This window comes from Dipteris shenzhenensis, chromosome 23, assembly GCF_047967505.1.
Source record: "Dipteris shenzhenensis isolate YYH24624 ecotype China chromosome 23, Dip_SZ_1.0, whole genome shotgun sequence".
NCBI classification, from domain to species: domain Eukaryota; kingdom Viridiplantae; phylum Streptophyta; class Polypodiopsida; order Gleicheniales; family Dipteridaceae; genus Dipteris; species Dipteris shenzhenensis.
Genome location: NC_141618.1, coordinates 36,801,132 through 36,813,494, shown reverse-complemented (window position 1 = coordinate 36,813,494; position 12,363 = coordinate 36,801,132).

Sequence of the window (12,363 nt, the reverse complement as noted above, 5' to 3'; positions counted from 1 at the left end):
AAATTCAAAATTGAAAAATATCCACTTTACAAGTCAAATTAGAAAATTGAACAAGTGAAGTTCAATGATAAGTCTAATATTCTATAAATCTTTTAATAATTCATGCTTGTCTATGTAATGTATAATGCATTCATTAATTAGAATCACAAAGACATGTTTTTTTCTTCTAAAAGAAATGATCTATCAAAACAAAATATTGCTCACATTTCACCATGAAATATTTACAAACCATCAATGATCATTCAGAGCCTTGATGGGTTTTCCCACTTGAAACTACAAAACCACTACTTCAAAGTGACATTTACTCAAATCCATGCATGTAAACCCATAAGAACCTACTTTTAAAAATGAAATAGATCCACAAGAACCTATTACAATAGAAAATGCTATAGATCTTAATGAAACGTTGCTACCATGAAAAGAAACTCCTCACAAACATCGGGTATGCAACCCTCATTACTTCATCAAGGTCTAGGGCCACCCAAAGATATATCAACCCTCTTTGTCCCAAGGTACTCCTCCTACACCAATAGCTCAAATGTATGCATTTGATTGCCAGGTGAATTTGATGACATCAAAAGTTTTGGATAACCTTTCTTGTGATTTTCAAAGAATTTTTTCCACCTTCTTCTACTAACCCCATCATTCCTTTGCTAACTCTAAATCTTCCTCTTTTTTTATGTTTGCATGAAAACTAATTTGGTTAACCATATGCCACCATCGGTAATGTCACTAATGGCTACTAGAGCAAGCCCATAGAGCTAGGATTATGCCTTGGAACAAATGGGCCCAAGATGGTTAGAAATAATGAGAAAAGAGAGTGGTATAAAGAGAATACAATTGGACCTCCTTTTGAAAGGTGGCATGTATAAAAGGCCAAATCGTTGACTTTGGTCTTCACTTGTTGGTTGACCTCCTGTGTATTCTTTGTTTTGGTGTTGTAGGCTCAAAATTTTAGGGTCTCCACTTTGACTATTGTGGCTAGACAGGGATGAGTTTCCCTTTAGGAAAACAAGAGAAGGTCGCTACTGTATTGATGAGGCTAGGGATCCACACTTGAGTGTTACCATTGTAATATCCTTGAGCTTGTAGTAGATCCTCACCAATCTTAACTTTCTTAGGCCTTTATCAAGAACATCCTCTCCCATGTTCACTTCCAGCGTATCATTGTAATGAAGTGATATATGTTCTTTGTAGCAAATGTGAATAGGATCACAATGCCATTGTATCACTTCCATTGTATAATCGTAATGAAGTGATATAGGTTCTTTGTAGCAAATGTGAGTAGGATCACAATGCCTTGGAGATGATTTATTTTTGTTGAGCCGAAGCTGCTTTTGAGAAATTTTCCAGTAGTGAAAATAATTCATCATTTACATTGGAAAGTTCTTGTGTGGCTGGTGTGGTAGGTTCTTATGGTACCATGAAGCTTGGTGACAAATTTCTTACTAATGGAGGTTCTTGTGTAGCTCTTGAATTAGATTTGATTCTCATCTTGGCAAGTTCTTGTGCCTCTCTCTATTTCGGAGACAAGCTCTTGTGTAACTATTGTTTGTCTTGAAGATTATGGAGTGAATTCAATGGCCTTTTGATAGACTAATGATCGAGTAGGTTTTTGTGCTACTATCTCTCTTTTTGAGACAAGTTCTTGTGTGACTACGTGATAGGAGGCAGGGAATGTTTTTTTTGTATGATCCTCCTTTATTGACACTTTTCCCTTTCCTTGCGAGCATGTACTTGTGGTTCTATCTTTTTCAAGATAGGCTCTTGTGGTTTTTCTCTCTAATCTTTGCCTTGATTCTTAATAACTCAGTAGGGATGTTTTCCTCTCATTTGTTGATGATGAAGATTTTAAAGGCTTTGGCCTCCATTCTTTCTTTTTTTCTTCATTCAGCACGTTGGCATTGCTGCTTGAAGATGATGGAGGTGATCTTGTTACACCTAGCACCTTGGGTACCCAAATACAAATGTTTCTAAGGTAACATCCTTGGGCCTCCAGTAGTGTTATGGGAATCCAACAATAGTGTACCATCGTAGTTGGATTTCATGGTTTTGTTCTTTGATGTTGAGGTTTGTTGTTTCCATGATGGGATGGATTTGATGTCAAGGATTTGTTGGAATCCAAATATATGATTCACCTTCAAAATACACTTGGGCCTCTTGTCAATCCTTTTAGACCCACTTGCTTGGTTTCTCTTCCTCTTTGTTGTGTTTGTTGGCGAGGTTCTTGTAGAGGTCGGGAGGTGGAAGTAGATGTTGACATTGATGCTTTAATGTTGGTGCGTTTGGTAGCTTCTTGATGGGTTGATTCATCACCAAACAGCCCTCTATAACTTGGATCCAACTTATACCATAAATTTTGGCTTCCATTAAGTACATGCAAGAGTTACAAAAACCTTGCAAGGTGCAACATGATTGTCATCGAAAAATTCAACATCAAAGAACCAACAACCTAAGTTGAGGTACCTCTTATGGATAAAATTTAGAATCATATACTTCAAGGAGAACCTGGCCAAGATGTTTTAATGTTCCCTAGGAGATGAGGTTGTTGCTTTCTTGAACATATGCCATGGCCTGTATTCAGCATGTTACACCTATTGATGTCAACTCTACCTAAATTTGGGATAGAGTTATACCTGTCTCCCTAGCATCAATAGAGTTAGAAATTTTAGGTTCAAATTTATTAGGTAGTACCACTCTTATGGAATAATAAGGTGTAATGGTGGGGTAGGTTATCATTATTAAGGTGCATAATTTGAGTTCCTTTAGCAACTCGTGGATCTATTATGGCCAATGTATATATCCATTTTAGTGAGTCTTCTAAATTGGGGTAAGGAATCACACTAAGAATCTTTGGGAATATTCCCATTGTCCTCTCCTTAAGCTTTGAACAAATTTACTGATGTTGACCTGTTGGTGGTTTGCATAAATCAAGAATGCTCTGGCTTCAGAACCCATTCTTCACAATCCAGACTGGTCAAAGACTTTCTAAATCTCTTGGACCGATGGTGTTCGGATGGTTCCTCCTCAATGGTTAGAGGTTCTCTCTGCCATCCAAAACTGCTTTACCCACTTCAGGAATGGCTGTTGCCATTGTGGTTCTATAGGCTCTTCTTCATCTTCTTTGTCTTGAATCCTCCCAAGCACTGTTGGGGGGAGTTCAGTCTGCTCTTGGTGGTGGTACTGAATGGATATCCTGGTCCTGGTTGTCTGGGAAGGAAGCATCCTCCTCCAATTGATGTGGCTGTTTTGCTAAGACCACATCGTGACTTAGAATTACCTTCTTGGTAATAGGGTTATAGAGACGGTAACCGTTCGCCTCTTCACTGTAGCCTAAGAAAATACACTTCTGACTCTTCGGTTCCCATTTGGTCCTGGTAGCATCAGGGACATGCACAAAACAATCACATCCAAAAACTCTGAAATGTGCAGCTGAAGGTTTCTTACTAGAAAAGGCTTGCAGTGGAGTCATCCCGTTCACAGCCTTCGTGTAGCTACGATTGAAAATGTAAACTGCAGTGTTACATGCTTCAGCTCAGAAAGCCTTTGGCAAATCTTTCCCTTTCATCATACTCCGGCCCATTTCGCAGATGACGTGTATCTTGCGTTCTGCTACTCCATTTTGCTATGATGTATGTGGCGGGGGTTTCTGCCTCTTGATTCCATAACTTTTGTAGTAACTTTTGAATTCAATAGATGTGAACTCTCCACCTCTATCTGATCTCAGCTTCTTCACCTTCCTCTCTGATTCTTTCTCGACCATTACATGCCATTCCTTGAACCTATTGAAAGCCTCATCTTTCATCTTTAGGAAGTATATCCATATCCTTCTACTGTAGTCATCGATCAGTGTCATGAAGTAGAAGGAACTAGCCAAAGCTTCCATCTCCATCTTTCCACAGAGGTCCGTGTGAACGAGCTCTAGAGGAGCCTTTGCCCTGCTGGCCTCTTTAGGAAAGGGCTGCCGATGCTGCTTGCCCATCATGCAAGCTTGACATACATCGGGCAGATCTGAAATTTCTGGTAGGTCTGTAATCATTCCACTTTTATGCATCTCCTTCAAAGAACTAAGGTTTAGATGACCAAACCTCTCATGCCATAGCTTAGTGTTCTTCACATCCACTCGAGCACTGAAAGCTAAGAGTTCGTAAATGTTGTTGCGCTGTGTACCTTTACCAATGACCTTCCCTTGAAGATCCAGGATCTGTGCACCATTCTTATCGAATTGAACTTTGAGGTCCCGATCCGTGATCGCAAAAATGGACAATAAGTTCGTCTTGATATCTGGCATATTAAGAACATTGGATAACTGTTTTACAACTCCATCTGACTTGAGAGCAACTGTACCTTTTCCTTTTGCTAGACATTTTGCATCATTGCCGACTGCTACCATGATGTCATTCCCTACCGGTTATAGAGAGGTATACCAATCCTTCTGACTGGTCATGTGCACCACTATCAATGATCCAAGGTTCATCTGCAGGTACATGAACTGCCTCCATGCAAATATCCTCAATTGCTATGATAGCTCTATTGGTACTACTTGCGCGCTATTGCTAGACTCTTGCTTTACTCCGTTCTTCTCATCTGCAATCTTCTTTTGGCACTCATTCTGCTTGTGCCCTCCCTTGTTGCAATAGAAGCACTTGATCTTCTTCTTTCTCTTTTTATCATCAGAAGAAGATGGGTTACCAGAGTCCTTACCCTCACCTTTCTTTGATCCACCAATCCAGAAAGCCGAATCTTCTCCAGTCCTTGTCTTTTGACGCATCTCCTCCTCTAGAAGCATCGCACTGAAATCCTCAAAGTTGAGGGGCGGGTTTCTATTCTGCGTATTCAGTGCCATAACAAGACCATCGTACTTTGGTGGGAGAATCCGTATGCACCTTTGTGCTAGGTTCTTGCTGGTGATGGTGATGCCAATCGCAGTCATCTGATTGCACAGATTCTTCATCCTGGTGATGAACTTCTCTACTGCTTTAGACTCAAACAACTTCTCATTCGCGAGTTGAGTCCCTAGATTCTGAATCCGCATCTGATTCGTGGTCTCGTACTGATTTTTCAAGATCGTCCATGCCTCCTCTGCTATGGTGACATGTTGAATTAATGCCATGACAGAATCACTAACACTACAGACAATAGAACATAGTGCATCTGCATTTCTTCTTGTCCACACGAGAATCTCATCCGCAGTTGGTACTATCTCTTGTCTGCCAAACCACTTTTGGGCTGAGGCTATCAATTCTATGGTTTACATCCTTAATCGTAGCTATACAAAGGAAATCAAAGGTAAAACACCACATGAGGCTTACAGCAGGGTAAGAAGCCATCTGTCTCCACTTCAGAATGTTTGGGTGTGAATGCTATGCGCATGTACTAGACAAAGAGAGAAACAAGCTACAACCAAAAAGCACCAAATGTATCTTCTTAGGCTATTGTTGTTAGGATATCTCAAGGTGTGTGCCTCAGGCACACCTTGGTTTCTATGTGTGAGTGCTAGAGGTACAGTTAGGTGCCCATAAGCATAGTTAGGTGGTGGAAAGCCACATAGGATGATCGAGAGAATCTAGGAGCAGATTGAGGAGATGATTGTGGAGCTCTGAAGTCATCAGTGATGTCAGTGAGCATGTAAGAGGTGCCTACATAAGGACCTCACTCTTCTTCATTCTATATGCAAGTATTCTGAATTTGTGTCCACTTAGCTACTCTTTCCTTTTAGTTTACCAACATGGTATCAGAGCTCTTTGATCCCCCTTGATCCATTTCTGCCACATCATCATCTTCTTCTCCATCTTCTTCTTCACCATCTCTTCCTCTTCTTCCCAAAATTTGCTTAAGCCTGTTCTCCTCCATTTCTCTACCATTCTCCATGCCCTTCTTGCTAGAGATACATCTCGAAGGGGTGAACTCCTGGCTGCAAGGAATTGAAGAATCACTGCCTCGTTTCGTCGCCATTTTATGTAGATCATCGACCCTTCTTCCTGTTTTTTCTCTCAAAATGCTCCATGCTTCTCTAATTCCTTTCAAAGGAAGCTTGTCCATACCTAGAGCTATCCTGTGCTGAAATCTGAGTAGCAATGGCTACATATTCAAGCTGAAAACAGAGAAAAACCAGTCGAAAATGGAGAGACAAGCTATGGCACCCTGACGTGATTTTGCACCCTTTCTCCTCAGTGGACCTTTTGTGGCATATAAGCTCTATTTTGCCTCAGAAAACCCCCTTTTCCTTTGCTCTAAAGAGTGAGATACAAGCCCTCCAAGTTAAGTCTTTTGATTTTGACAGTTTTGACAAGTTTTTGAAAGTGATGCTACATAAGATGCTACTCTAGCATTTCTAAGTTTTTGAAGTTTTCTATAACATCAGTACAACTGTGGCTTCAGCTTTGCTTTGAGTTGCTATACCTGGTTTTGATTGGAAAGCTTTCATTTTTAGCCACCTCTATGAAGCATGTAAGAAAAAGCATCATTGATTGAATTTTTGTCACTAGTCTTTGCTACATTAAATGCTTACATTTGGAAGCCTTTCAGTTGTTATTCTAGCCTTGTAAGAGAGAATACACTGCCCAATACCTGGGTTAGACCCTCTCATGGCTACCATATTGAATATAGATAAGTTCAATGGAAAGGGCTTCCACACATGGCAGATGAAGGTGAAATTTGCATTGATGAGGGAAAACCTCTGGGGACTTGTCAAACCGACTTCAACTTCTTCTTCTACATCCTCCAATGCTGGAGAATCCTCAGCTCCGACACGCTCGGCAAGGGATCCCGCTAGAGAGGAGAAAGCATATGGTATCATTGCTCTTGCTTTAGGAGATGATTATATTTATCACATCTCTGACTTAGAGTCTCCTTCAGAAGCTTGGCAGAAGCTTGACATGATTTTTGGTGCTAGCTCTCACATCTCTAAATTATCACTTAAAATCTCTTTCTTTGAATTGAAGATGGTTAGTGGCACTCCTTTGGTAGCCCATGTCAATTACATGCAGAGTCTTATGACTCAACTTGCTTCTATCAACTCTCCTATCACTACAGATGATGCTATGGCAGTGTTGCTTAAGAGTATGCCTGAAGATTATGATCATATTGTTACCACTTTGAAAAATCTTCCTAATCCTAATCTTGAAGGTATTATCTTTGCTCTCCAAGAAGAAGAACGGCACATGGAGCTCAAGAAAGGCAATGACATAGCTTATGCTATAAAAATCCAGAAGGGCAAGTTTACACCCTGCAATCATTGTGGAAAGACAAATCACCTTTCAAAGGACTGCTTCAAAATCAATCCATGCAAACACTATGGCAAAAACAATCATCATGACAAGTTTTGCAGAGCCAAAGCAAAGATAGAAAATGCCAATCTACTTTTAGTTGATGTGCCTCCACAAGATGAGGTATCCTTTGAAGATTATGCATTTTAAATCATCTCTATGTATGCTCCAGATCTCTCTTTTTATGTTGAGTCAAGGTACTCAGCCTAGATAGTCCTCCAAAATGAATGAAATAAACTATTGTGTTTTGTGTGTTTTGTAAACACCTCTGGTCACCTTATGATGTAGGCCATGTGTATGTGTTTTTTCTCCATGGTACCTCCTGTAGACATTGTGTGCATGTACATGCAGGGGAGATAACCATTGGAAGGTCTTTTGTATCCCTTTTGTTTACCTTACACCCATGGGAACCCTTGCTAGCTTGAGATCCTAGCCATTGATAAATCCATGACCACCATGAGATGGCATGAGACACCTTGTGCTAGCTGTATCCTTGACATAGCCTGAGGCATTCCCTTGAGGGGGGGGTTGTTGGGATATCTCAAGGTGTATGCCTCAGGCACACCTTGGTTTCTATGTGCGAGTGCTAGAGGCACAGCTAGGTGCCCATAAGCACAGTTAGGTGGTGGAAAGCCACATAGGATGATTGAGAGAATCTAGGAGCACATTGAGGAGATGATTGTGGAGCTCTGAAGTCATCAGTGATGTCAGTGAGCATGTAAGAGGTGCCTACATAAGGACCTCACTCTTCTTCATTCTATATGCAAGTATTCTAAATTTGTGTCCATTCTACTCTTTCCTTTCAGTTTACCAACAATTGTGATGAGAAGAAAGCCTATAAGTTGTATGATCGAGAGGCAAAGAAGATCATAGGTGAGCTGCAATGTGGTGTTCAGGGAGCAGCCACATGCAGTGGAGGCAGAGAAGAGCTCTTCCACTTTATCATCAAGCGAAGAGGTAATTCACTATGGACCTGTCCCAGGAGCTATAAAGGAGGAGGAAATATCAGATGATGAAGGTATAAGTCACCAACCTGTTGTTACACCATCGAAAAAGCAATTGCTACGATGGGTAAGGCAACTCTACGACCATGATGACTAGATGCCTATGTCTGTTGGGTAGCATGCACATGGACCAAGGCGGCGGTCTCAGAGAATCTAGGAGCAATGGAGGGCTTCTGCTCACATAGCCAATATGGCCTTGATCGCTGAGAATATTGTAGAAATAAAGGAGCCTACAAGTTTGGAGGAAGCACTTGCAGACCGAGATTGGAAAAATGCTATGCAAGTAGAATATGATAGCATCATGAAGAATGAAACTTGGGAGCTGGTAGATCGACCACCTAACAGAAAGGTTATTGGCACCAAGTGGGTTTGGAAGGTAAAGTACAAGGCTGATGGGACTTTGGAAAAGTACAAAGCTAGATTGGTTGGACAAGGATTTTCGTAGGTTAAAGGGTTTGATTTTCAGGAATCTTTCGCTCTGACTACTAGAATGACCACTATTTGCATAGTACTTTTAGTGGCTGCTCATAAAAAGTGTCCAGTTTATCAAATGGATGTTAAATCATCATTTTTGAATGGTGACCTCAAGGAAGAGGTGTACGTGGCTCAGCCACCTGGGTTTGAGGCCCTCCATTCTGAGAACAAGGTATGTAAGCGGAAGAAGGCTTTGTACGGGCTGAAACAGGCCCCAAGAGCATGGCACCAACGGATAGACAAATTCTTTCATAAATTAAACTTCAAAAGATGTGCCTCAGATGGTAACTTGTATGTGTACAGGAAAGGTGGAAAGTCTATTATTATTGTTCTATATGTGGATGATCTCCTTATTACAGGTGACTATGAAGACATGATCCAGCAGACTAGAAAGGCATTGAGCATAGAGTTTGAGATGATAGACTTAGGCTTGTTGATGCACTACTGTTTGGGGGTTGAAGTCTGGAAAGAGCCAGGCAAGATCTTGATCTCCCAGCAGAAATATGCAAGGGAGATCTTGAAGGCATTTGGTATGTCCGAGTGCAAGGAGATAGCTACATCTATGGAGGTCAATGCGAGGCTGTCTATGGAGGATGCCTCACCACCAGTAGACATCTGGAGGTACAGGAAGTTGGTCAGCAGTCTCATCTATCTATGCAACGCGAGACCGGATATCACTTTTGCTATTGGTGTTTTGAGCAAGTTCTCCAATAAGCCCCGGGAGAATCATTAAAATGCAGGGATGCAGGTGCTCAGGTATGTGAAGGGCACTCTTGATTATGGCATCACCTATGGTAGGGGCACTTCCTTGGCTAGTCATTGTGACTCAGATTGGCCTAGAGATGTTGATTCCAGAAAATCAATTTTTGGATATTATTTCTCTTTAGGTTCAAGTATCTTCTCTTGGATCAGTAAGAAACAACCAACACTGGCATTGTCTTCTACCGAGGCTGAGTACAAAAAGGTCTATGCTGAGGTGCGACAATCAAAGTTGCATGGCCACTGCTAAAAATCTAATGTTTCATGTGCACACAAAACATATAGAGATTCAGTATCACTATGTGCATGATTTGATCGAGGACACGATAGTGGAATTGGTCTACTATCCAATAGAGCAAAATGGAGCAGATATCTTCAGCAAGGCACTCGGGAAGGATTAGCTTCAAGATCATCTTCAGAGACTTGGCATTGGGCCGACAAGGTACTTCCCCTACGAGTGGATGTTGAGGGGCCCTGTTAGATATGCTCAATGCCCCACCCCCCTAGTAACCACTAGTGGTCCAAGGTGCTCAAGTTGTAAGGCCCCTATATGAGGAGAAGCCATGTGTGAGCTCAGGACACTAGATGGATCCTGACTTGCATGTCAGATGAGGTCTATCAATGACACCGTTGATGGTAGAAAGGTGATCTATATGAGTCTAGCCTATGCGCTAGGCAGGGTAGGTAAGCTGGTAGCACAATGAGGCACATTGTCTTGATTGTGTGGGAGCCCCTTACTCTTGTTGGGGCGTGAGGGGGCTAGCAGCCCCCTTGGTGGGGGTTCGGGGGCGAGAGCCCCTGAGGCAATGATATAGGGAATATTCCCTGAATATTCCATGGACGACTAGTCGATTCCATAAACTAGGTTGACCGGTCGGCTTCACCAACTAGGTTGACTGGTCAGTTCCACCGACTACATTGATCCGGCTACCACCCTCATATCTATAAAGAGGCGACCTCCCTGATCCATTGTACCAAATCAGATCTTCCAGCAGAGATCTTCTAGCTAGTAGCTCTTCACCTAGTGTCTGTCTGGATTGCCATCTAAGCTCCATTGTGAGAGTGCACAGGTGGACGGAGTCATCATCTGTACTACATCAGTATTGAAGGAAAATTTTTCCCATCTCTAGTTTACTGTGTACTCTTTATTCTTTGTTCAGTTTTTGTTCCACTGCATCATGTAATTTAATGATCTAAACTAGCCTGGTGGCTATCTGTGATTGAGTTTTAGAATAGTTTAATTGTTTAATTTTGAAACTGGGTTGGCTTGGACTTAAGAATGAGCCTGGTGGTTGGAACATCATGTGACTATCCTAAACCAGCTTCATGATTGTTTGTGATTGAGTTTTGGAAGGTTAAAATTCTACATCGGGTTGGCTCAAACTTAATGTGATTATTATAAGGCAGCCTGATGGTTGGAACATCAAGCAATCTTGGCTTGTTTAGATCAAACACCAATAATGTGATTGTCCTAAACCAACATGGTTGAACAAAATGTAACAGCAATATATTTTGCAACAATTGAATAGTAATATATTGTTAATTTCTAATTGATCACCAACCTAGTGGTTGAGATTCTATGTTTCCTAGTAGTTAAATTATGTAAATTTAAATTTTCAAAGGGTCATATACCAGTTAATTTCTAAACTTGATTGTCATAAACTACCTCGGTGGTTGGAAGTTTGTTCAAGTCAAATGAAATTGTGGTTGGATAAAAATATAGAAGTGAATAGCAACATATCACGGAGACCTATTCAGGCCAAACACCAGTTATGTGATTGAGAACCGGTGGTCGATTTTTTTTTTTCTAGTAGGCCTTATTAGTTTAATTATTAGTTTGATTAGTTTAATTAGACTATTTTTTGCACATACAACAATATATTACCAGGCTAGTTCAGTTTAGACACAAGCCCGGTGGTTGTAATTGTGACTATCCTAAACTAGCCTCGATGTTTTGATTTACTAGTAGCTTGATTAATTTAAGTATTACCTTGATTATTTTAATTATTAGATTGATTAGATGTGATTGTCCTAAATTGAAATTGTTTTATCTTACTACCAGCTTGATTAGTTTAACTATTAGCTTGATTATATGTGACTGTCCTAAACCAACGTGGTGAATGAAATTGTTTTGTTTAGAAGGTATTTTGGCACATACTATGGTTTGTTCTATTTTCCTCATAGTAGTGCAAAAAGGGGGCTCAATATGGTTTTTGCACATGTTGAGTGAGCAGACTAAGGACCATCTATTCAAAAGATCCATATTGCCAGTACCGTCCTTCAAATGGACCGATGTCTATTCTAAGTAGGTAGCTCTAAGAGACCATATAATTTGCAAGCTTATATTTTGAAGATCGGCATTGTAGACTCAAGAACATCTAATTTATAGGCTAAGATTTTCAAGATCCACATTCTAGCTTGAAATGTCCTTGAAATGGACTAATGTCTATTCTTGGGCAGTTGTAAGATTGTGGATGATCAAAGTTCATCTGGATATTTATAGCCACTGAGTGGCTATAAGTATCCAAATTTTGAGAGCGGTGATGACCATCCAAATTCTCTTCCTTGCATTAGGCTATTATAATAATGTTAGGACTACAGCCTTGGCTTAGCATTGAGCCAAAATCTGACTGTAAAAATAGTAGGAAATCAGACTGTTAGAATTTTGGAATTTTCTAGGATTCAAAATGGTAGTTTCATGCCATTGAATTATTATGATCTTAGCTCTAATGACCGAGAAATTATCCTATGCAACCATTTAATTACAAATCATGAGTGGCCAAACGATGATGTATACTTCCACCTATGCTAGGCTAGCACTACAAGGTGGATGCTAGCTGGAATATTTTAATTGATAC